The 27233-nt window shown below is 42.4% G+C and overlaps 1 protein-coding gene across 5 annotated transcripts in view; it reads left to right on the forward strand.

Annotated features, from left to right (window-relative positions):
• The window catches only part of PLD5 (phospholipase D family member 5), a 444561-nt gene that overhangs the window by 305763 nt on the left and 111565 nt on the right, over positions 1-27233 (forward strand). The gene's annotated exons all lie outside the window — the stretch shown is intronic.

The raw sequence follows: 27233 nt of genomic DNA on the forward strand, positions 1-27233 counted from the left end.
ACATAAAGCATTACTTAGCAGGACCTATGCATTAGAACAGATTTTAATTTACCAAAGTTGAGGCTAACAATTACAAGGAGAATTATACATTTTCCAAGAGTTAAACCTATGTTATCAGCTTTATAGTTTGTGAAGTTTTCCAGTGAAATCAATGATTATTGTTATCAATTATTACCTTACATCTATGGTAAGTGGAAGAAATAACAACAATAACGGTTTCAATGAATTGAGGCTTTCTCTATGCTGGGCATTTTTCTAAGCATGTAAAGAGTATAACCTCATTCCATTTTCACAGTAATTCTTTCTTGGAAATACTCCTCTTATAACTTTATCTTGCAAAGGAAGAAGCTGAGACATAGGTAAGTAACTTACCCAAGGACACTTTTCAGGAAGTGGCAAAGCTGGAACTCAAACCCAAGCCATATAGCTCTAAACGCCTCACTCTTATTTCACTAATCTTTTAAAATAAATACATTTAGGAAAAAATTATTTTCTTTATCTTTCTGGAGTGCTAAGTTACAGATTTTCTCTCTCACCCTTTTCTTTAACAAAATCTAACAATGCAATTAATCAAGAAACTTTTTACTCACTGGAATCTTTCCAATTGCAAATCCATAATGATATGGTGGTCATAGGATGCCAACTACTCTTGCTCAATACTTGAGCTCTGCAAACTCACTAATCTCTGGGTTGAACTAGGAAAACTAGGAAGTCAGTATGTGTTTGCTTCTATAGACATACATCAAAGATATTTCATCTTTAGTTCCAGACCACTGCAATAAAGCAAGTCACACAAATTTTTTTGGATTCCCAGTGCATATAAAAGTTACCTTTACACTATACTGTAGTCTAAGTGTGCAGTAGCACTATGTAAAAACAAATGTGCATACCTTAATTTAAGAATACTTTATTGCTAGAAAATAACAATCATCTGAGGCTTCAGATGTAGATGTAAGATTTTTGCTGGTGGAGGGTTTTGCCTCAATGTTGATGGCTGCTTACTGATCAGGGTGGTGATTGCTAAAGGCTAGGGTGGCTATAGCAATCTCTTAAAATAAGACAGCAATGGAGTTGGCCACATCAATTGACTTCCTTTCATGAAAGATGTCTCTGTAGCACGTGGTGCTGTTTAAAAGCATTTTATCCACAATAAAACTTCTTTCAAAATTGGAGTCAATCCTCTCAATCCCTTCCACTGCTTTATCAACTAAGTTTATGTAATATTCTAAATCCTTTTTATTTCAACAATGTTCACAGCATATTCACTAGGAATAGATTTCATCTCAACCACTTTCCCTTGCTCATTCATAAGAAGCAACTCCTCATACATTCAAGTTTTATCCTGAGATTGCAGCAATTCAGCCACATCTTTAGGCTCCCCTTCTAATTCTAGTTCTCTTGTTATTTCCATCACATCTGCAGTGACTTCCTGCACTGAAGTCTTAAACCCCTCAGAGTCATCCATGAGGGTTAGAATCCACTCCTTCCAAACTCCCGTTAATGTTGATATGTTGACCTTCTCCCGTGAATCCCAAATGTTCTTTTTTTGAGATGGAGTTTTGGAGTTCTGCTCTTGTCGCCCAGGCTAGAGTGCAGTGGCAGCTCACTGCAACCTCCACCTCCCAGGTTCAAGTGATTCTCCTGCCTCAGCCTCCCAAGTAGCTGGGATTACAGGCATGTACCACCACGCCCAGCTAATTTTTGTATTTTTTAGTAGAGATGGGGTTTCACCATGTTGTCCAGGCTGGTCTCAAACTCCTGACTTTAGGTGATTCACCCACTTTGGCCTCCCAAAGTGCTGGGATTACAAGTGTGAGCCACTGTGCCTGGCCAACAAATGTTCTTAATGGTACCTAGAATGGTGAAGCCTTCCCAGAAGATTTTCAATTTAATTTGCCCAGATCTATCAGAGGAATAACTGTCTATGGTAGCTATATAGCCTTCCAAAAGACTTGAAAGTAGAAATTACTCCTTGATCCCTGGGCTGTAGAATGAATGTTGTGTTATCAGACATGTAGACAACATTCATCTCCTTGCCCATCTTCGTCAGAGCTATTGGGTGACCAGGTACATTGTCAATCAGCAGTAATATTTTGAAAGAAATCTTTCTTTCTGAGCAGTAGGTCTCAACAGCAGGCTTAAAATATTCAGTAAGCCATGCTGTATTCAGCAGTACTATCATCCCAGCTTTGTTCCATTTATAGAGCACAGGCAGAGTTGATTTAGCATAATTCTTAAGGGTCCCACAATTTTTATGACAGTAGATGTGTATTGGCTTCAACTTAAAATCACCAGCCTCATCAGCACCTAACAGAGTCAGCATGTCCTATGAAACTTTGAAGCTAAGCATTGAATTCTCTCCTTTCTAGCTATGAAAGTGTGTGGGGGTCTGACCCACAGACCCTAACCCAGCGATGGATGAGAGACATACGCTGACATAGATATTTTGCCTGTCGGTTTGGCTGAGGGTCCAGGCCACTCACAGACACTGAGGAAGGTGCTGTAAAGAAGGTGCTGTAAAGAGTCGTGGCCCTGAACAGCCAGTGAAGTTCGCATTTATTCAGTATAGATTAAATGACAAAGGTCTTGAGTAAACACCACTAGAGGGTAATTGACATTGCTGATTTCCCAAGTAGAGAGCAATTATGCACCTGAGGTTGATCAAAGGTTGGTCTTAGGACCACATGAGTAAACAAGCTATTTAGATAAAATACTCTACATTCCTTTGTATCTGTGCCCCAAGCTATTAACTCAAGTTAAGGATTAGGCTGCTTTTAGCCATAACCCTATCCTGAAACTTTTGCAAAACCTTCCAGCCTTCCAAGGTTTGTGTCTCTATCCTGTAACTTCATCTTAAAATTTTTCCCAGCAGCCTGACTGAACTCCCACATCTCCCCCTTTTCTGTTTTTTGCATTGGGTTCTGTTGACTGAAGCATACAGCTGTGTGCAGTAACAGGTCTGTCAGGCAAGGTGGTCATTGCTGTTATTCTGACTTTGCATCCTAGAATTAGCAAATAACATGAGACAATCATGAGTATAATTAGCAACATTCTTTTCCAATCAAGGAGTGACCTGCAGCATTACTTGGCACTTCAGTTTGATGTGTGCTGTTACTAAGGAACCCCGCTGGGGGTTATGTTAACCCCTTCTAGCCAAGCAGTCATGTTGTTAGAAGCTGGGAAGGGAGTGTCTGCCCAGATAACAGGGCAGATTTTCAGATAAATCTGAAAAAAGGCAGATTTAGAAGATAAGCTTAATAGAGTGTAGCAGGTACAGGTAGCAGGTAAAGTGAGAGAATTTAAAAAGATTAATAAAACATAGTAAGGAACAATTGTCTGGAGTGAATGGTGTCTGTGTCCAGAGCAGGATTCGCTCAGTCTTCTGACTTGTCTTCTTCAGCATTCTGTCCAGGGCCTGTGTTGTCCAAGGAAGGTGCATTGTCTGGGGCTGTGGGTCCTGTAGGGTTATTTTCTTCATTTCTCGTACCGGGTTAGGTCCTAGCCATGCCATGCTATGGTTTGATGTGTCGTGCTAGAATCCAAAGAGGACCCGAGGGGGTGTGGAGACAAGCATACCTTCTTCCCCATGTTAATAATTCATTTGGATCACACCATACATTACTGTTCACATCTTTCCATAAAACTGCAGGTTTTATGTCTTGAGAGGTTTTAGCAAAGTGCATATCTACAGCTGATTGAAATGTGTCATCTAAATTTTAAAAATTAAGGGTAAATAAGGCTTGTGCCAATAGTGTTGCAGGGTCTTTACCCATATTCCCCCCTTTTTCTTTTTTGAGCATATTTTTAAGAGTTGAATGGGCATGTTTTACTATGGCTTGTCCTTGGGGGTTATACGGGATGCCTGTGGAATGTTGGATATTCCACATGTGACAAAATTGTTGGAATTGTGAGTTGGCATAAGCTGAACCATTATCAGTTTTAATTTTTGTGGGCCATCATATAAATGCAAAAGTTAAAAGAAGATCTATAGGCTGGGCACGGTGGCTCACACCTGTAATCCCAGCACTTTGAGAGGCTGAGGTGGGCAGATCACGAGGTCAGGAGATCAAGACCATTCTGGTTAACACGGTGAAACCCCGTCTCTACTAAAAATAAAAAAATAAAAAATAAAAAAAAAATTGGCCAGGCATGGTGGCAGGCACATGTAGTCCCAGCTACTCTGGAGGCTGAGTCAGGAGAATGGCGTGAACCCAGGAGGCAGAGCTTGTAGTGAGCCAGGGTCTCGCCACTGCACTCCAGCCCGGGCAACAGAGCAAGACTCCATCTCAAAAAAAAAAAAAAAAAAAAGGGTGTTTAATGACATATCGAGTGGACTCTCAAGGAAGAGCATGTGCACTAATTAGATGAGTGTTGGTATCAATGGCTAAATGTACACATCTTAGTTTTCCAAATTCAGGGATGTAACATCTGTTTGCCATAACTAATTAGGTTCTAATCCTCTAGGGTTAACACCTGTTGAAGGAGGGGATGTGCCTGTGAGCTGACAATCTGGGCATTGTAGGATAATTTGTTTAGCCAGTCTCTGGGTAACTTGAAATTGTTTAGATAAGTTTCTCCAGTGTTGGTGGAAAAATTGATGCGATTGCATGGCTTAGTCAAGCAGTGATATCATAACCTGAAGGTCTGCTTGATTATTGCCATAAGCCAATGGGCCAGGCAGTGAGCTGTGGGCTCGAATGTGTGTAATAAAAATAGGATGTGTACGTTGATCTAGCAATTGCTGAAGTTGAAGAAAAAGAGCGCACAGGGTGGGCTCCAGAGTGGACTTAATTAGGGCTCTCTCAAGTTTCTGAAATAAATAAACAGAGTAAGCAGAATCACTAACTATATTGATGGGCTAAGTGGAAAAATTCTCCAGAGCCAGTATCAGGGCCCCAGTCTCAGTTCTCTGAGTGCTAGTAAGCCCAGATAGAGTGATGGAATTATGTGGTCTCCACCAAACTGCTGCTTTTCCATATTTACCTGAACCATCAGTAAACAGTGTTAAAGCATTAGGTATGGGAGAGTGAACTATTATTGTAGGCAAGATCCCAGGAGTATGAGATAAGAAATGAAGGAGTTTATCAGCAGGAAGGACATGCTCTATTTGTCCTGTATAATCAGAGAGAGCTATTTGCAGATCAATAGATGCTGGCAATACTGCTTTGAATTGCTTTTTACTTAAAGGAATCCTGAAAATATCAGGATCATAACCTAGCAACTGACAACATTGTCTGCGACCTGAATGGATGACTTTACTAAGTAACTGGATATAGGGAGAGAGTGTTTTAGTCCCGGTATGTGAGCAAAAAAAACCCATTCTAGAAAGCACAGTGCTGGGGGGGTCATCTGTCCTACTAACCCTCCAGGGGAGTGTTTGGTGGGAAAAATAAATAACTGGATGGAATAATGGGTGTCTATGCAATCTAGTTGCCTCTGAGAGATGGCTTGTTCTATTTTCTCAATTTCCCTTTTTGCAGCGGGGGTTAACTCTCTGGGAGAATCCAGGACTGTATTGCCCTTTAAGATAGAAAACAGGTTTTGCAGCTTATAAGTCGGAATGCCTAAAGTGGAGCAGAGCCAGTTGATATTGCCTGGTAATTTCTGATAATCATTTAAAGTGTGTAAGTTGCTAGTATTTAACCTTTTGAGGTCTTACTGACCGGGAAGTTAGTATGTACCCAAGATATTTCCAAAGAGAGGACATTTGTGCTTTTTCAGGTGCAATAATTAAACCTTTTAGCTGTATTCTTTATGACAGAGGTATGTAAATTTAAAAGCATTAGTTCCGTTGGGGCTGCTAGTAAAATATCATCCATAAAATGAATAACCTTACAATCAGGAAATTCTTTTCTACTGGGGAGCAAAGCTTGATTTACATGATAGTGACACATGGTAGGACTGTTTAGCATTCCTTGAGGAAGCACTTTCCAATGAAATCGACAAGCTGGCCTTTCATTATTGTAAACGCAAATTTTTTTCTGTCCTGTTCTGCTAGGGGAATCATATAAAAACAGTCTTTTAAGTCAATAACAATTATAGGCCAATTGTGAGGAATCGCCATGGCGGAAGGGAGCCCCTGCTGAAGGGGTTTCATAGGTTGCAAATTGGCATTAATAGCACGTAAGTCATATAAAAGTCTCCATTTACCAGACTGTTTGGGAATGACAAAAATGGGCGAATTCCAAGGATTATTTGATGGTTCTACATGTCCAGCTTTTAATTGCCCTTTATCTAATTCATGGGCTTTCTGTAATTTCTCTCCCTTCAAAGGCAACTGTTCTACCCAAATCAGATCTTGAAAGAGCCACGTCAGGGGTAGGAGACAGGTAACAGTGGCCATTATCAGAAAGAGGTTTTTTAAATTTTTAAATTTTACTCAAATCTTAGCATAGAATTACAATCTGGGATGTCGCTTGTACATACGGAGCACACGAAATTTTGCCACAGGCTGGAGAGCTGGAGAGCTGAGCAGGCAGGCCCCAGGGCGGCAGCCACTTTGCACCTGCTTAGGCGCTGTGCTTTGTCTGTGCTGCTTCTTTCTGTACTGCTGCTTCCACCACCCCGCTGCCTGGCGGCTGCTGCCTGCTGCACAAACCTTCCTGCATGTGCCTCCTGCCCATCCCCAGCAGGCTAGCTTCTGCATGCTGGGCCTGGCTCCTCATTGCGTTGCTGCTATGCAGGTCGAGTTCCTGGGAGCATTTGTTGGCTCCAGGTCTGCAAGCCTCCCTGCTGCTGAGCCTTGCCTTCTGCCCACTGCTCGCATGGTCGCGCAGCTCTGGTCTTTAATGTTTTTTCGTATTTTTAAATAAGCGTTAAAAGAAATGGGTTTATACATCTGATTGCCTTGTTGATCTTGCATTACTGGGCAGGCAAACAGCTCCCCTTTTAATGCTGCTTGCCTAAGACAGGGTCTCATCACTGTAGCATATCCCCTGTCCTTTTTCCTATCTACTGGAGGAGGGGGCTTAGGCAAAACCTCCGTTTCCCCTTTTTTATTTTGGCCTGGTGATATCGGGGCTGAGGGAAGAGGAGGTGGTAAAGCAGGTGATGGTTCTTCTTCCTTCTCCTTTTTAGGCTCTTCTGTGTATAATGGAGCCAGGGCTGCCCTAACTAAGGCCCATAGCATGAAAGATGATACTGGGACCTTGCCCTTGCACGCGATGTTTAAGATTTCTCCCCACTTGTTCCAGAGCTTTACATCTAGCGTGCCTTCTTCAGGGAACCATGGGTTTTGGGATACAACAGTTTGAGTTACGTCCCTTAATTGAGCCTGCCAAACTGAGGCTCCACTAGCTTTAAGCAGCTGTTTCAATACGTCTATATACTGTTTCTGTTGAGCTGATAACTGTTGTCCTGTGATGAAACCCTAGCCTGAATAATCCCCTGTGAACTTGGAAATCCTGAGCAGGCACCAATGACTTACTGACTGTGCAGTTCCTTTTTCACCTTCATTTTCGGGGGGTCCATCGTGATCCTTTTGTAGCGTTCCTCATGCAGGGCGTCACTTGTGGGGGTCTGTCCTACAGAGCTCAGCTGCATGACGGATGAGACAGGTACTCAGACACTGATATTCAGTGAAAGAGCAGGCCAGGGGGCGGCCGGCACCAGCAGCCGAAGAGAGTTTTGCAGCCCCTCCAAGCTGGCAATGCTTGTATTTAGTTAGTACAGATGTAATTGACAAAGGCTTTGAGTCAACCCCTGTGGGTAATTAACTTGGCTGCCCCCACCCTGGAGAGGGCCATCCTGCCCACAAATGATCAAAGGTTGGTCTTAGGATCACATGAGTACACAAGCTATTTAGATAAAATACTTTACATTCCTTTGTATCTGCGTCCCAAGCTACTAACTCAAGGTAAGGATTAGGCTGCTTTTAGCCATAACCCTATCCTGAAACTTTTGCAAAACCTTCCAGCCTTCCAAGAAGGTTTGTGTGTATATCCTATAACTTCATCTTAAAATTTTTCCCACGAGCCTGACTGAACTCCCACAAAAGTCCTAGATGGCATCTTCTTCTAATAGAAGGTTGTTTTGTCTACATTGAAAATCTGTTGTTTAGTGTATCCAGCTTCATCGATGATCCCAGCTAGGTCTCCTGGATAACTACTGCAGATTCTCTATCACCACTTTCTGCTTCACCTGCACTTCTATGTTACAGAACGGTTTCGTACCTTAAACTTCATGAACCAACCTCAGCTAGCTTCCAACGTCTCTTTTGCAACTTTTTCACCTCTCTCAGCCTTCACAGAGTATAAGAGGGTAAGGGCCTCGCTCTGAGTTAGACTTTGGCTTACGGGAATATTGTGGTTTTCACGCGCATCCGTATGAAAAGACCACCAAACAGGCTTTGTGTGAGCAATAAAAGCTTTTAATCACCTGGATGCAGGCAGGCTGAGTCCAAAAAGAGAGTCAGCAAAGTGAGATAGGGGTGGGGCCATTTTATAAGATTTGGGTAGGTAAAGGAAAATTACAGTCAAAGGGGGATTGTTCCCTGGCGGGCAGGAGTGGGGGTCACAAGGTGCTCAGTGGGGGAGCTTTTTGAGCCAGAATGAGCCAGGAAAAGGACTTTCACAAGGTAATGTCATCACTTAAGGCAAGGACCGGCCATTTTCACTTCTTTTGTGGTGTAATTGTCATCAGTTAAGGCAAGGACCAGCCATTTACACTTCCTTTGTGGTGGAATGTCATCAGTTAAGGCGGGGCAGGGCATTTTCACTTCTTTTGTGATTCTTCAGTTACTTCAGGCCATCTGGGCATATACCTGCAAGTCACAGGGGATGCGATGGCTTGGCTTGGGCTCAGAGGCCTGACAGTGGTTAGATCTATCTAGACCGCTCAAACTTTCTCATGTCAGCAAGAAGGCTGTTTTGCTTTTTTAACATTTGTGTATTCACTGGAGTGGCACTTTTAATTTTCTTCAAGAACTTTTCCTTTGTATTCACAACTTGGCAAACTGTTTGGCTTATCTTGGCTTTCTACATGCCTTTCTCACTGAGGTTCATCATTAAGAGCTTTTGATTTAAACTGAGAGATGCAGTGGGGCATGGTAGCTCATGCCAGTAATCCCAGGACTTTGGGAGGCCGAGGCGGGCAGATCACCTGAGGTCAGGAGTTCAAAACCAGCCTGTCCAACATGGTAAAACCCCATCTCTACTAAAAATACAAAAATTAGCTGGACGTAGTGTTGGGTGCCTGTAATCCCAGCTACTCAGGAGATTGAGGCAGGAGACTTGCTTGAACCTGGGAGGCAGAGGTTGCAGTGAGCCAAGATTGCACCACTGCAGTCCAGCCTGGGCGACAGAGTGAGACTCCATCTCAAAGACGAACAACAAACAACCCACAAAACTGAGAGATGTACCACTCTTCCTTTCACTTGAAACTTAGAGACCAATTGTAGGTTTATCAACTGTCCTGATTTCAATATTGTTGTCTTAGGAAATAGGCGGCCCAAGGAGAGAGAGAGAGACAGGGGAACAGCTGGTCTATGGAGCAGTCAGAACACATGCAACATTTATGGATTAAGTTCTCCAACTTAGACGGGTGCAGTTTGTGCTGTTGCCATAGTAACATCAAAGATAACTGATCACAGATCACCATAACAGATATAGTACTAATGAAAATGTTTGAAATATTGTGAGAATTACCAAAATGTGGCATGGAAACATGAAGTGAGCACATGCTGTTGGATTAATGGAGCCAATAGACTTGTTTGAGGCAGAGTTGCCACAGACCTTCAATTTGTAAAAAATGCAATAAGGCACAGTGCATGAACACAAGGTATGCCTCTATGTTCCTCACCTCACATCAGGTGCTCCCCTAGAATTCCTGGCTGCAGGGAGTCCTGTGGGAAGAAAGAGAACACCACCGCAGGCTTTCCACACAGGGGTCTGGATTTGTCTGTGAAATTCAGGAGCTCCTAAAAACACCACGAAGGAAATGAAAAGTACCGTGCTGACAAAGCAAACAGAAGACTAACCAGCGTGTGAAGCCGAAAGAAAAGAGCACAGCGGTCTTCAACCCACAGGGCTCTGGAGGCGGGATGCTGAAATAGGAGAAGCCAGGAAGGAAAATGTGAAAACCATGTTTTTAGAAAAAGTCACATTTATACTTTTCGAACAAATCCTCTTAAATGAACTATTAGCCTGAAGTTGAAGGTGGGGTTCAATAGGTTTATTGGTCCCAAGAATCTGGCATCTCTGGGGAGGACTGATGTTCAAATTGTGCATTTTAGCATAATTAGAACAAACAGGAATAGCCCTATTTAAACTTCATCAGTGTGTATTTTAATCTTGGTCTGTCTTTATTGTGAAAGAATTAAAAGGTTTATATGAAAACAGGCCATCTCTTGGGGTACAGGTTTATATATGAAAACGGGCCATCTCTTGGGGCACAGGTTGATAGGGTTAGATGAAAACAGGTCATCTCTTGGGGTACAGGAGCACAGGGGTGGTATGATGCTGGTGATCAAGTCAGATAGTGACCCTGTAGCTTAGCAACCTCCCCAGACCTTCTCCTGTAACTTGGACAGGGAGAACAAACTGACCAGCCAGCCCAAGATCTGCTTGTTATCTGGAATCACTGATGCATCTAATCTTGGAACTAGAAATTATATCAGAGAATAACTAGCATAGTATTTTCCAAGGTGTGTGTTATGAAATGCTGTTTCAGTGAGATCGTTATGGTCATTACCTGAGAAAGGGAGGCTGCACTGCCTAAGACAGAGACCCTATGGGTTTAATTTAAATGGGTTTCTTCGTCATGGAATTTCTCAGAGCCTGTGTATGCTAACGTGAAGCCAGCCCTGGTGCTAAATGAGTGGTGTCAGCTATAAGTATTCTGGGACTTGGGAGGAGGAAAATCTCTGCAGACCAAAGAGTGAGGGTCACAGAGAGAAGACGGAATTTGAGCTGCACCTTAAATGATGAGCGAGCGGGGTGAGCTCACCTGTGCAGGCATGCTGAAGAAAGAAAGAGATCCTGCTTATTAGCTGGGTGTGGTGGTGTGTGCCTATAATCTTAGCTACTTGAGAAGTTGAGGCAGGAGGATCTCTTGAGCCCAGGAGGTCAAGGCTTCAGGAAGCCATGATTACACCACTGCACACCAGCCTGGGTGACAGAGCAAGACTCTGTCTCAAATACATATATGTATGTATGTGTGTGTGTGTGTGTGTGTATATATATAAATGTATATATATAAATAAATATATATATAAATATATATAAATATATATAAATATATATAAATATATAAATATATATAAATATATAAATATATATAAATATATAAATATATATATATATATAAAAATATATAAATATATAAATATATATAAATATATATATAAAAATATATAAATATAAATATATATAAATATATATAAAACGTCGATTTCCATAAAAGATGAAGAAATTGTGGCATGTCCATACAATTGCAAACTACTTACCAATGAAAAAAGACAAGGTGTTGATGGATGAATCTCAAATAAGTTATGTTGAATAGAGTGGGAAAAAAAGAAAAGTATTCTAAGTAGAAGGAACAGAGTGAACAAAGATACAGAGTCAGAAAGAAGCATGGGGGGTTGGAAGATCTGTGAGCAACTTCTTGCAGGAGCAAAGCATCCCAGTTGTAAAGCCTTAGAACATAGAACTGGAAAAGGCAAGAATAAGCTTGGGACCAATGCAGATGCCCAGGGTAGGATGTGGAGTCAGACCTATAGGCCAAGGGGGAACTACCGAAGACCTGTAATCAGAGCCAGGACCTGACAGCACTGGAACAAAGCTAGAGAAAGAGCCCAGGTGAGCAGTGGGGAAAGCAGGGAGCGGGCTGATGGCCATGATTAAGGAGGGAGTGGCAGGGCTGAATTATGAGGGTGTGAAGGTTAATTTAATGAGTCAACTTGGCTGGGCTCTGGTGCCCAGTTGTTTGGTCAATCATGAGTCTAGATGTTGTTGGGGAGGTATTTTCTAGATGTGATTCACATTGACATCAGTAGGTTTTGAGTAAAGTAGGCTCTGCTCGATATTGTGTGTAGGCTTCATCCAATCATTTGAAGTGGAGTTTCCCAAACAAGAGTGGGGTTTCCCAAAGAAGAAGGAATTCTCCTCAAGACTGCAACATATAGAAACCCTGCCTTAGTTTCCACCCTGCCTGCTCTGCCCTGCAGATTTTGAACTTGCAGCCCCCACAATCATATGTGCCAATTCCTTAAGATAAATCTCATAAATCTCTCTTTCTCTGCATGGATCTGCTTATATGCACTTTTTTTCAATAAAAATTACACTGAATATGCCTGCTTCTCCTTCCTCCACCTCTTCTACCTCTGCCATTCCTGAGGCAGGAATGCCAACCCATCCTCTTCCTCCTCCTCCTGAGCTTATTCAATGTGAAGACAATGAGGATGAAGATCTTTATGATGATCCACTTCCACTTAATGAATAGTAAATATATTTTCCCTTATGATTTTCTTAATAACATTCTCTTTTCTCTAGCTTACTTTATTATAAGCTAGAGAAATATCTAATACACAGTACATGCAAAATATGTGTTAATTGACTATTCTGGTCAACAGTAGGCTATTAGTAGTTAAGTTTCTGGGGAGCCCAAAGCTATACACAGATTTTTGACTGTATAAGGATCAGTGCCTCTAACCCTCACATCGTTCAAGGATCCACTGTATGTATGTATTCATATCCTGTTGGTTCTGCTTCTCTGGAGAACCCTAACTAATACAGATGACGACTATGAGATCTGGAAGTAACATGACATGGAAAAGACCTGGCAGAGCTGCATCATAGTGACTGATGGGCTGTGAGAACTCAGCCAGAGGGAGTAGGTGGCAGCATTTTCAGCCTCTGGTGCTGGGCCAACTGAGAGAAGAGCCATATTGTCAACAGAAACAAAGGATGTCAGGAAGCAGGGGTAGTTCTGAGGTTCAGTGGACAGCTGGAGAAACAGCAAAGAGATTGACTGATATGGATACTTTTAATCTAATAGCTCAAGCACTTGAGTAGTGATAGTTCTTTGCTGAACCTAAAGCTACTGATTTCATCATAGCTGCTATTTCTGACAATAACTATTTCATGGGACGCCGATGAGAGTCACACTCCCTCTGCCTCGCCAAGCCCAGTCATTTCTTTCAGGTCTTCCTGCAGTTGAGGTCATAGCCTGACATTAACAAGGAGAAAGGGTGCTAATGCTTAAAGCACCTTTGATTTTCTCCTCTTGTCCCTTTTTCTTTCAGTTAAAAGAACAAAGGACTGAGGAAGTTTCAAAGACCCAGTGTATGTGGCAGTGGGCAGGAGGAGGTCACTGTTGTATAGTCCATCTGCCATCCCTGCTCAGTGCTGGTACTGAGCTGATACTTTTCTCAGGATTTACGAGTTTTGAAAGATATGCTTTACCTCCTAGGAAAGTATTTCATTGGTAATGCAGGTAACTGGATACCAGAACCAAAATGAAAATGAAGCAAAGTAAAAAGCAATTCAACTTCAAATACAACAGAGAATAATTAATATTCCTTAGGAAACATGAAATGAGGGAAAACAAATGATTAATTCTCTCTGTGTTGATATAGAAGGTTACCTGGGCTGTTTAGAAAGGTCATTTTTGTTTGCATGTGCATCTTAAAACAAATGAGGGGTGGAAGTCTCTATCTTTTACAAAATATATGGATTAGCAGACTGCATTTTGAATAACAAAATCATGCATATTTTCTACAATTTTTAAAGGGACAATTTGGCAAGTGTTATTCAAAAGAAGCATAAATAAAAAATCCTCTTTTTTACTCTCCCAAAACCATTTTATTGTCTGTGGCAGTCTCAAATTATATAATTACTTGAAGAAATAAGAGCATCACTTAACCTCTCCTATTTGTGTTTCCTAACATGAGGTTTTCATCAGGAGGTCATTCCCAAGTGAAACTTATTTACTTCTGAAGTTTTCCTGGATTTGTCCCTCCAACCCCTGCTTCCTGAATGTGTTCTAAACGGCATGATAGTCTGAGACTTGCTTATATGACATGTCTCAAAATCTCTATCCCGGTCACATCTTTTTTCGTAGATTAGTCCATTCCATTAAAGTTCCTCTTAAAGCCCCCCAAATTCAAATATGACACTTTATAAGCAGCCTGCCCATTGTGGACTTTGGCTTTCAGTAACATACGCACTATACATCTGAAAACAGAAGCTAAATCTAGATTTGCTGTTTTGCCAGCCTTATTCTTTTTTTTGGCTGTTACTAAGCTTTTTGTTTGACAGTATAACATAATGGTTGCAGTCAGATGCTAGAACCGAAATTGATTTTTTCCCTACTCCTTAATCGTTATATGACCCAGGCAAGTTATTTCACATCCCTAAATTCCATTCGCTCAACTCTACAACTGAGCTAATAATACTGACCCCCTGCAATTGTTAGGGGGGCCAAATGGGAGGCTAAAACAGACCTAGTGCCATCACTGCAGCATGGTTACTGCTCAGTAAATTATAGCCATTTGAGTTGATGACTAGGAAACCTTCTTCCTTTCTTAGTGAGTTGTTTAGGTCACTAGATCAGGGGAATGCCAGAGGCACTACTGCTTATTTATTGTCCATGGCAAAGATTTCATAAATCTCCCTAAGTTTGTCCACAAACATATGACCTGGTCAGCAGTACAGCAAGGTGGGCAGCAATGCCTTGGTTACTGTCCCGGTCAAGGGGCATGGACTAGTGGCCGTATCCCTTGAAGGAAGGTCTTTAATGCTATAAAGCTTTATTCTACATCCAAACCTTGCTGATCAAGGTTATTATCAATGGTAATACCTGGAAGGCAATTGACTAAATGTATAAATGGAATAAATCTGGAAGATAGTGCCTAAAATTTTTTTTTTTTTTTTTTTGAGACAAGAGTCTCGCTCTGTCGCCCAGACTGGAGTGCAGTGGCATGATCTCAGCTCACTGCAAGCTTCACCTCACGGGTTCACGCCATTCACCTGCCTCAGCCTCCTGAGTAGCTGGGACTACAGATGCCCGCCACCACACCTGGCTAAGTTTTCTTTTTTTTTGTATTTTTAGTAGAGATGGGGTTTCACCATGTTGGCCAGGATGTCCTTGATCTCCTGACCTCGTGACCCACCTGCCTCAGCCTCCCAAAGTGCTGGGATTATAGGCATGAGCCACCGCAACCGGCCTAAAACTTTGTATTTTAGAAACAAGACTTAAAGAGATTTCATGAGTTAAACAGACCTATGATTGCGAAAAGAAATTGAATGGAAGTGTGAAAATAAATGAAGACCACTTACGGGAGAATAAGTAAAGGCAATTGTGTTAGTCAATTTGTGCGTTGCTTTAAAGGACCCAAGACTGGGTAATTTATAAAGAAAAGAGGTTTAATTGGCTCACATTTTGGCAGGCTGTATAGGAGGCGTGGTGCTGGCATCTGCCTCTGGTGAGGGCCTCAGGGAGCTTACAATCCAGGCAGAAGGTGAAGGGGAAGCAGGCACATCAGTGGCAAGAGAGGGAGCAAGGTGGAGGAAGTGCTGCACTCTTTTAAACAATCAGATCTCACATGAACTGAAAACTCAGTCTTCACCAAGGGGATGGTGCTAAGCTGCTCATGAGGGATCCACCTCCATGACCCTAACACCTCCCACAAGGCCCCTCCTCCAACACTGGGGATTACATTTCAACATGAGATCTGGAGGGAACAGACATCCAGATTACATCAGCTATATATTCAGAGCTTGCTCTAGCAAGGCAGTCAGCTGCTGTTGCTTGAGTTTGGCAGAGACTCACAGGCAGGGACAGGAATGGGAAAGCTTCATGGCGGAAAAAAGGGAAGGAAGGTTTCAGGTGTGCCCTCATTGGAGGCTGTGGGATGGGGAAGCTGTAGGTGGGCTAACCAGAAGTGAGGAATCCTATGTGATTGGTTATGGGAGCATATTTGGCTTTCTCTAATTAGTCCTAAATTGGAAGCGGGTCATAGGTGGCGGGGGCGGGTAGGCAAAAATGAAGCAAGCTGGCCATTGTTAATCAAGTCCTGCTCATTTGGGACCAATTGCTGTAAGGGTGGTTGGCTTTCTGGAATCACTGCTGCAGATAGTTGGTTGGCTTTCTGAGCTAGTTGCTGCAAGTTGTGGGTCAAAGTTCTATTTTTATATATGATCCAGCTAATTTTCCATTTGTATATTCGGTCTCTCAGGGGTAAACAAAGACCCCCTGTCACACCTGGCATCCCCACCTGCATCCCCACAGGCTGGTTTCAGAATCTCAGCTCGGTGTCGGAGGCCTGTATTAAGAGCCAGGATGGGGTGTTACCTGACTGTGGGTTAATTACATGAAATCCCCACAGCTAATTCAGTGCCTCACATTTACTAGATGTTTTAAAAATTTTTATTAAATGAATGCATGAATGCACAAAGTAGAGTGTGTTCAGTAGCCATATAAATCTTAAAGATGTATCATAAAACTGGAATCAAATAATGGAAACTACAGGAGAAAGGATTTACATCAGTGTAAGCAAGAATTTTCCGACCCTAAAGCTGTCCAGTGATGGACAGCCATCCAGTCTCTCTCGAGTTAGCTCCCTGTCACAGGCATGGGCTGGATGGTCCCCTCCCAGGGATTCAGTGGAGGAACAGTTTTAGGGCTGAAAGTGGTCCAGCATGACAAGGCTGTATGTTTGAGGGCAGGAAAGATGGCAAGAGTTAAAGTAGCTGTGGTTTCTTCATCAAAGCTTACACATTGTAAGCTCAATAAATGTGAGCTAACATCATCATCACCATGATTATTATTATTAGTAACCCTCAGCACACGTCAGGGAGGAATGAGGACCCCTCTACTTCCCCACTTAGGGACCACACACCCAAGGACCTGGCAACACACCATATTTTTTTGTTTTTGTTTTTGTTTTTTGGATACAGAGTCTTACTCTGTCACCCAGGCTGGAGTGCAATGGCACCATCTCAGCTCACTGAAACCTCCACCTGCTGGGTTCGAGTGATTCTCCTGCCTCAGCCTCCTGAGTAGCTGGGATTACAGGTGTGTGCTACATGCCTGGCTAATTTTTGTATTTTTAGTAGAGATGGGGTTTCACCATGTTGGTCAGGCTGGTCTTGAACTCCTGACATCAAATAATCCACCTGCCTTGGCCTCCCAAAGTGCTGGGATTACAGGCGTGAGCCACTGCGCCTGGCCACACACCCACTTTTTGTGTTGGGCATAGTGATAGACCAGTGAGCTCCCACAAAATCTGGCCTCCATCAGTTTGGTACCATTTCTGACATTGTCCTCAAAATGGTGGAGAATATACTACTTATGAAAATAATGTAACAAAATACCACTTTAAACCATGGAAGTTTTCAAAATAATATTGAGGTAAAATTCTAATTGGCAAAACTTGTTGCATACATATACAGATTTTATTAAAATTATTAAAAATTATTAAATTTTTATTATTAAAAATGTTTCACTGCTATTCAGGAGGCTGAGGTAAGAGGATCACTTGAACCCGGAAGTTTGAGGCCGCAGTGGGTTTTGATGGCACCATGGCACTCTAGCCTGGGTGACAGAGTGAGACCCCATCTAAATAAATTAATAAATGATACACAAATAAATAAAATGTTTCACCGGATCTCTCTGAGTCTCCATCAGACCTAGGAAATGCATTTATTTTAACAACTATGTTAACAAAGATTCACTTAGCTGATTTTATTGCCCTGTTTTTGTTACTTCTTGGCTTTCGTATTTTAATTGGAAAAAATTGGAATGTATGTCTTACAGTGACTTGCAGGAATATTACTCTTATGCCCATAAGTCATTCTGCATACGTCAAGTGTTGCAGCTCAAGCATCTATTATTGTAATTAGCTGTCACTTCAGTCCTTTATTGTTGAATTCACCAACACCAATTCTGTCACATTTTTGAAAACCTCTTCTGGAGCTTTAATTCCCTCAGCAAACTGTATATGGAAATTTAGCCCCATTGCTTGCCCCGTTTTAACATGGCCTTCTTAACCCCCACCCGCCAACTGCTAAATTATTTCTGTGTTGTTTAGTCAAAGTTAAATGTACCACATTTGGACTGCAAGAACTGCCTGAAAATACTCATCCACTTCTGAATTGCCTGAGGTGTTAGATATATTTTTTCTAGAACTGGTGGCTCTGAATTCATCCTCAGAAGCCTGTGGGAGAAATCATATTTCATAATAAAGCAAGATTAAGATAACCAAACACACGCACAACATGTTAATAAACTCATAATTTTTAGTAAGAGCTTTGTATTTTTTAGAAATTTTCCACGAAGCCTGATTCATTTAATCTTCACTGCAGCCCTGCGTGAGATGCAGGACAGGCTTCAGAAGCCTCATTTCACAGATCAGGAGACTGTCTCCAAGAGGCTAATTGAAGAATGTCCTGGAATTATTCCATCAGTTAACACCACAGTTAGGACTTGTACTCAAACTTCGGGTTTATGCAACACTTTTTTTTTTTTTTTTTTTTTTTTTTGCCTGTGCCACACTGTTTCTCTTACTTAATAATTGGCTGAATCAGTGATACAGATGTATAGTAACATCCCACATATACAGCAGTACCCCAGAAATCTAGAGCTTCCATAGCTGAGAGCCTTCTTTAACTGGAATTCAACCAAGAACCAAAAACTATGCAGAAAGACCTAGCACAGCCAAGACGTCTCAAAGCTACTGCCTTTTACTCATCGGAGCAGACTCCTAGGGCCTTATTCAAGATCTTTTTAGTCTTAGACTCACCACAGGTTGAATTAATTTCCAAGCTCATGGCTGATAGGAAGTCACAAGTCGGAGAGAAAAACATGCCCAGACAAGTGAGAGCTGTCCACAAGGCAGGAGTAAACACACTGACCATTGAAATCAACGCAGGCGTTTTGGAATTCAGGTATTCCTGTACCAACAAGTATAAGCCAGCCCCTCGTGCCTCGCAGCAAGCTCCAGAGGCCCCCGGCCTTCAGCATGACTATGGCTTTCCCTTTAGGAAAAAGGAAAAGTCCATTTACTCACTGCTTCCAATTCAGGACGAAAGAAATGTGCTTAAACATTTTAGAGAATGGTTCATCAAAACGGCCTAAAGGTTTCCTCTGCAGAGCAGTAAACTCTTAGCTCTGGGCAATTTGCATCTCTAAGGCAGCACTCAAGCAGTATTCATAATAGCCAGGCTATGGAATCTGCTTAAGTGTCCATCAGTGAAGGACTGGATAAAGAAAATGTGGTGTATTTATATGTGATGAAATACTATTCATCTGTGAAAAAAAAGAATGAAATCATGTCTTTCGCAGCAACATGGATGGAGCCAGAAGCCATTATCTTAAGTGAAACAACTCAGACACGGATAGACAAACACCGCATGTTCTCACTCATAAGTGGGAGGCAAATAATGTGTACACATGGAGGCAGACTGTGGAATGATGGACAGTGGGGACTTCGAGGGGTGGGAGGTGGATAGTGGGTAGTTGTTTGGTGGGTACATTGCATGTTCCTTCAGTGGATACACTGAAGGCCGTGATTTCACCACAGTGCAATAAATCAGTGTAGCAAAATTGTACTTGTACTGGCTGGGCACCATGGCTCACCCCTGTAATCCCAGACCTTTGGGAGGCCGAGGCAGGCAGATCACTTAAGGCCAGGAGTTCAAGAACAGCCTGGCCAACATTGTGAAACACCATCTCTTCTAAAAATACAAAAATTAGCTGGGCGTGGTGGCACATGCCTGTAATCCCAGCTACTCAGGAGGCTGAGGCAGGAGAATCGCTTGAACCTGGGAGGCGGAGGTTGCGGTGAGCTGAGACTGCGCCACTGCACTCCAGCCTGGGCAACAAGTGAAACTCCATCTCAAAATAATAATAATAATGAGATATTTTACTTTTTTTTTTTTTTTTTTTTTGCTAAGGACTTTTCAGAACCCATTGGTAACTTGACACCCACAGCACATCTCAGTTTAGACATGCCAACATTTCAAGGACTCAATAGTGACCTGTGACTAGTGGCAATCTTGTTAACACAGGTCTGGGGAGAGTCCCTCTCTCTCTAATTAGAAAGCAGAATATTTTTTGTTTTGTTCTAATTTAATACACAAACCCAAAGAGCTAAAGTTTTTACTCTGATCAGCAATTTTTATAGCAAATAAACAAACCAATTTCAGTTGGAAGGACTGGTCACTGGGGAGTTACTTCTACTGCAGAAGTCACGTTGTCTCTGGTTCTGCAAGAGTTTCAGGACTTTGAAAGCTGCAAAAGCATTTCGTGCCATTTAACACACACTACTGATGTAAATTGCTTATTTTTACTTCCAAATTTAAAGACTAGACTCTGCCTTCTTATAAAATGATCCTGATGTTATTCTCAGAAGTCAAACACTTATAATCTTTATCTGCCAAGAGATTTCCGCAGGGAACATCTCTAAAATACACTTGGCCTGCCGCAAACTAGTGTCATTTCCCTGCTACAAGTATCATTTCCCTATTATTTCCATTGGTTCATTCATTCATTCATTCATTCATTCATTCAGCAAGGATTTGTTTAGTCTCTGCTCTGTACCAGGCTCCACTGGCAGCAGTAGGGCTACAGTGAGGCCGAGGGTGTTTTCCTTCAAGAGCTCACATTATACTAAGAACATAAGCAGGTAAAGAGTATATATAGAATACAATTTAATAAGTGTGTAATTACCTGTAATCCCAGCACTTTGGGAGACCGAGGTGGGCAGATCACATGAGGTCAGGAGTTCGAGACCAGCCTGGCCAACATGGCGAAACCCCGTCTTTGCAAAAATACAAAAATTAGCCGGGCATAATGGCAGGTACCTGTAATCCCAGATACTTGGGAGGCTGAGGCGGGAGAATTGCTTGAACCCGAGAGGCGGAGGTTGCAGTGAGCTGAGAACGCACCATTGCATTCCAGCCTGGGGGACAGAGCAAGGCTCCGTCTCAGAAAAAAAAAAAAAAAAAAGTGTAATTAATTCAGATCAGGGGAAAGTCACAGGTGGTCTCTTAGAGGAGGTGATATCTGAGCTGAAGCTGGAAGGATTCATGGAGAGGAACTGGTTGGAGAAAGGGGAGAAAGGTTTTCCTTTGCACAGAGGTGAAGTGGTTTGTGGTTCAGAGAAAAGGCAGTCAGTCACCTGTGTGGCTGGAACATACAATGCCAACTATGAGTGGAGACAGAAGACAGAGACATTGTGGGGCTTGGGTGTCATGCAGAGAAGCATGGACTTAGCCTTCAAGTTCATGGAAAACCTTTGAAAGGTTTTAGTCAGAAAGGAGACAGCTGTCAGGAAATGGATTGGAAAAGGCTGAGACTGGAATAAGGGAACCATTTAGGAAGTCCTGCAGAAATAGGTCAGGGTGAGGGTGAGTTCTTGAACTAAGTCCAGTGGCAGTAAGGAAGGGGAGGAAGGCAGGGTCCCTCCTGGGCTGGCTGAGCTGCCCCAGGCTGGCTCATTACCTGGCCTCGGCCTGGGTTCCTCGTTGTCCCATATCCTCTGAAAGAAGCCCAAGACTTAGTCAAGGGGTGAGCATCAGCCCGCATGCCTCCTACTTGAGAGGGGGCATTTATTCAGGAGGCTGAGGTGGGAGGGTCACTTGATCCCAGGAGTTCAAGTCCAGCCTGGGAAAAGTGTGAGTCCCTGTCTCTAAAAAATAATAATAATACTTGAAGGGGTATACATCATCCCATTTCTGTAAACAAAGAAAGTCCCCAAATATGTGGGAGCACACAGATGTGCGTGTATACAGATGTGGGTGGAAAAAAGTCTGGAAAGATACACACCAAACACAGTGTGTTCACAGTGATCACCTGTGGAAGAGGGAGCAGAGTTAGGGCAAAGGAGGGCTTCCTATTTCTACTCTAGAGACATCACATTGCTTAAATGTATGTCTTTGTAAGTGTACAGTGTGCACATATATTTAAATATAGCTATATTTGAAGAGTCACTTAATTGTAATTCAATATATTGTGAATAGCAGAAGCATTTAGTATATATGTGTGTGTACATGTATATGTACATGTGTATGCATTTATATATGTGTGTATATACATTTTGTGTGTGTGTGTAAGACACCATGATAGAACTATACTTGCAATGAGAAATATTTAGGGCCTGATCATGTAGATAGAGGGCCCATCATCAAATACCTTTCTGAGGTCTTGAGCCCCTAAATAGTAAGTGCCACAGTAATGCCAATCCGAGCCTGCACCTGCAGGGTATCGGTTGTAAAATGGAGTTGGGATGATTCCACCTTCCCCACAGGGCACTACTCCCGACCCACCATAATGTACCGACAGCGCGTGAGGGCAAGATTCCACAGGAATTCCTGCATACTTTCACCACGTGTAAACACAGACACTACATTTTCAGTTTTGTTAATGAAAATTCAAAGGTTTTATTTACCTTCTAGCTGTTGTTTTTAAATATGAAAGTCAAATTCACTTTAATTCACTTGCATCTGTCTAGGTAACATTTTTGCCTTTTACCAATCCTCACCCCAAACCAAACCAATATCGACAAAAATAGTTCAGATCTTTTTCACAACCTATAGTATCTTATTCTCCACCTCAAAGCCTGCCTGGTTCTCATTTAATTTATTTCTGTCCATCCTCCTTACATAAGACAAATGTTCATGACCCCTCTTCTCTTCAGCCCCTCACCTCGGTCACTTGGATTTCAATCATCTTTGAGTTTACATGAGTTAACTCTTACCTTTGAATCCTTATTTATCCATTTCTAAACTTAAATCCTTGAACAAAGGGTAGGATTTACAAGATGATGACTCTTCCTCCCTTTATTTCACATTCATGATCTCAGAGGCATTTTTCTTGGAGAGAGAGATGAAGGCAGATTTTCCTGAATTCCTGTTACTGCCCTATGGGGTAGAGGTCCCCAGATGCAAGCCTCCCTGAAATGTAGAGAGACACACAGCCATGGCAGTGGTCGAGGAGCTGGCCTTTGATCCTGCTCTCACTCTGAAATTGCCTGCCAGACACTGCATCCAAAACAGATGGAAAATGCCATGTTTAAGGCAGCCTTAAGTGTTTTTATTTTCAAGTTATTTTTAGTCAGTATTGTCAGGCTCTCTGTGTCACTTGGCATTTACATCTAGCCCTAAGAGAAAAAGCGAGATTGTTAAGGAGAAGAATGTTTCATCAGTTAAAATATAAGCATCAAAGTAGAAGAAACAAAAGAACAGGTAGGTAAGGTCTTGGGACATTTTCTGAGGGAAAGAAATGCATTTTGGGGAGCTCTGCTCTCTTTACCCTCTGAGACAAGAAACCCCACATAGACTTCTCAGAGGTGGTAAAGGACAGAAGCAAAAGTGCTCCAGATGCGGAACTCTCCAGGACAGTGTCCTGTACCACAGCCAGCCCCTGCAGGACATTTAGGTGACGGCGGCTCGCTTCTGCCTAAAAAGTTTATTGCTGAGTTTCTCTTTTTGTTAGAAAAGTCTTTCTCAACATTGATCCCAAATCTGCCTCCAACCCTTCCATTGTTGATCCAAGTTCTAGAACACAGATACTTTTTTTCCTTGTTATCTCTGTTTTTTATTTTTATTTTTAATTTCCATAGGTTTTTGGGGAACAGGTGGTGTTTGGTTACATGAGTAAATTCTTTAGTGATGATTCGTGAGATTTTGGTGCACCCATCTCCCGAGCAGTATACACTGAACCCAATTTGTAGTCTCTTATCCCTTACCCGCTTCCCTCCCTTTCCTCCTGAGTCCCCAAATTCTATTGTCATTGTTATGCCTTTGCATCCTCATAGTTTGGCTCCCACTTATGAGTGAGAATGCCTGATGTTTGGTTTTCCATTCCTGAGTTACTTCACTTAGAATAATAATCTCCAGTCCCATCCAGTTTGCTGTGAATGGCATTAATTCATTCCTTTTTATGGCTGAGTAGTATTCTATCATAGATAGATAGATAGATAGATAGATAGATAGATAGATAGATAGATAGATAGATAGATAGATAGATAGATAGATAAATAGATAGAGATAGCTCACAGTTTATCCACTTGTTGATTGATGGGCATTTGGGTTGGTTCCACGATTTTTCAATTGTGAATGGTGCTGCTGTAAACATGTATGTGCAAGTATCTTTTTCGTACAGTGACTTCTTTTCCTCTGGGTAGATACCCAGCAGTGCGGTTGCTGGATCAAATGGCAGTTCTACTTTTAGTTCTTTAAGGAATCTCCACACTGTTTTCCATAGTGGTTGTACTAGTTTACATTCCCACCAGCAATGTAGAGGTATTCTCTAGAACACACATACTTATAGGCCCTAGCAAAATAATGGCAATAGATACCTAAAAACTTGTGAGTATCTGATGCCCATCACATCAGAAAACAGAAATATGAGAAGCCTGATGTCTGGGACGAGGCATTCCCAGGGCAACCCCTTGGGTTGGTGACACCAGGCAGGTAGGGGAGCTTGCGTTTCCCCCTGTTCCTGCCATACCTAGATTGCCCATGGGGACAGTGGCCTTATATCTCCAAGGCCAGAACTCACTGTGGATGGGTCAAGGAGCTATTTTTGGTTAAATATTCAAGAGATGTATTTTGTTTTTTCCAAGTAGCTCCACAGCTTGTTAGCCCCTTGGAAGATAAAATGTAGGTGAAATAGTTTTACAGCATGTATTCTGACAGTGAAGACTTTGGAAGGGTAATCATCCCTGTCAATTGTCTCCACTTAGTTTATAAAACATTTACTTTTGCACTAATTTATCTGATCCTCCCATAGCCCTTGAAGGAAACAGGGGCCATTATGACTCCTGGGGTCACAGATTTGGGGCTGAGATCCAGGAACACTGAATGGCCAGCCCAAGGACATGTGCTAAGATGTGGCTAAACCAAGGCAACTGCTCCAGTCTATGGAGAATGAACATGATATTCCTCACACAGATGACACCCTAATGAATGGCCCTGAGAATAATGACCTGTTGTTCTGATGATCAAACATGGTCTACAAGGAGTGAACAACAAGACAAATGCCTCCTTTTGTCTCAATACCAGAAGTAGTCAAACTGTGAAGTAGCAGCCCCCAGCTGTGTGCCCTTGGCAAGGGGAATCCCTCCGTGGAGAGGTCTCTCTGTGCATGGCCACCCTCCTCCACGGGACTTTATTGCACTCTCTGAAGCCACCCTAAATCTTCACCTTTTCTCTCACCACTCCAAGAACCCAGCCAAAGAAAATCCTCCCTGAATTCTCAGTCTCTCCCTAAACAATGTGATATTTTATGAGAATTTCCAGAAAAGAGAAGCGGTGAAAAATTTTTACTTTTCTCTACGTTATCTTCAGTGACTTACTCATTTTATCTATAGCATGCCAGACATTGGAGAGCAAACTAGACCAATAATAAAATATAGCTCCTGCCTTGAGTGAACTTACAGTATTAAGGGAGAGTCAGGCTACAAGAAAAACAAGGAAATAAAATAAGTCCAGTGATAGATGGACTAAATAGAATAGAATAAACAGGGTGTTGTGATTAAGGAGGTAGGGATCAATTTCAACTGCAGGGGTTGGAGATCTCTCTGAGGATGTGGTACTGAGACCTAAAACATGACAAGGCTCAGTTATGAGAGAAGAGGGGTATTGAGGCGGGGGCAGAGAGAGAATTCCAAGAAGAATACGTGGCTTGCAGAAGGCCCAGAGAGCTTTTCCAGCATGGCTTACCCCAGAAAACACCAATGTTACTAAGACCAATACAGTAGGCCGAAGGGGCAGGAAGAGACCCCAAGCGTTCCCTCTTCTAAATTATTTTACGTCGTTGCAATTGTGTGGTCTGCATCCCACCCCCTTCTTCCTGCCCAAGAACTTCAACATCTTCAGTACTTCAGGAAACCCACCTAATCATGTTTTCTCTTCCGCTAACTCTTCTGTCCGTGTTACATGGTCTAGAGTTAAAACTACCATCCTTTCTCATTTGTCTAGTTTCTTAGGAACCTTTTCCTACTTTTTTGAGGAAAAGTGTTTTGGAGGAAAATGTTTTGTTTTCCCCAAACATGCTGTGATAAGACACAGCAGGGATTTATTTTATTTTTCTCCCTGAAGCCATCCTTCTTGGAGCTTTTATTGGAAGTGCAATGAAGGGTTTAAATTAGAGTTAAGAAATATCTAAGCACAGAGGTAAGGTCACTCTGGCCTCTATATGCAGAAGGGGACAAGAAGGGGAATGAGGGGTGACCAGAAAGGAGACTCTCGCCAGCATGGTGACAAGTGGATGTGAGAAAAGAGGAGGGGTTTGCAACGTACCTTTCAGGCAGCCTCTGAAGGACCTACTGAAACTGCATGCTTGGGCTGGAGAAATAGAAACACGGGCAGCCGTGCAGGATGGTTGGTGGTGTCCCAAATGAGGAAAGTGGCTGATGGGGACATGGTCAGATATTTTAATTAGAAGGATACCTACAAGAAATTTAAGAGGCAATGTCAACTAGACAGTTATATACACAGGCTTGAAGCTCAGAGGTGAGACCTCTGTTAGCTTATAAATCTGAGACTTATTCAGGGAGGTAGACAGCTGCCTAACCCTAGCACAGCCATACTGGTTACGCATCTGCTGTCTGCCTGTTTGGCAGTACCCAAGCCAGTCAGTTGTTTCTGGGAAGGTGCTGGAGAGAGTGAGTCTTTCTTTTCTGTCTCACTCTTTCTTCTTTCTTTCACCACTGGCTCTATCACCCAAGACCCCACAACCACCCTCCTCCTATTTTGCCCCAGTCTGTACCCCCTCCTTCCCTCCTCATTCTCTCTGTACCTCTGTTTCCCTCTCAGTTACTCTTTCTCCCTCTTCTTTCTTGAAGTCCTGTCTGCATTTTCTCCTGTCTGTTGATTTTGGTTACATGCTTACGTCTAGCATTCTGTCTGTCCTAATCTGCCTTCCACCTTTTCTCACTTCTTTTCCTTCTACTCATATCTGGGTTTGTTCCTTTTTCTGCAGAGTTTTTTCCTCTTTCCTTCGTTTTTCTTTCTTTTTTCTTGAGACAGCTTCTTGCTCCATTGCCCAGGCTGGAGTGCAGTGGCGCAATCTTGGCTCACTGCAACTTCCCCCTCCTGGGTTCAAGCGATTTTCCTGCCTCAGCCTCCCGAGTAGCTGGGATTACAGGCATGCACCACCACACCTGGCTAACTTTTGTGTTTATAGTAGAGATGGGGTTTCACCGTGTTGGCCAGGCTAGTCTCAAACTCCTGACCTCAAGTGATCCACCTGCCATGGCCTTCTAAAATGCTGGGATTATAGGCATGAGC

This window comes from Gorilla gorilla, chromosome 1, assembly GCF_029281585.2.
Source record: "Gorilla gorilla gorilla isolate KB3781 chromosome 1, NHGRI_mGorGor1-v2.1_pri, whole genome shotgun sequence".
Taxonomy (NCBI): Eukaryota; Metazoa; Chordata; class Mammalia; order Primates; family Hominidae; genus Gorilla; species Gorilla gorilla.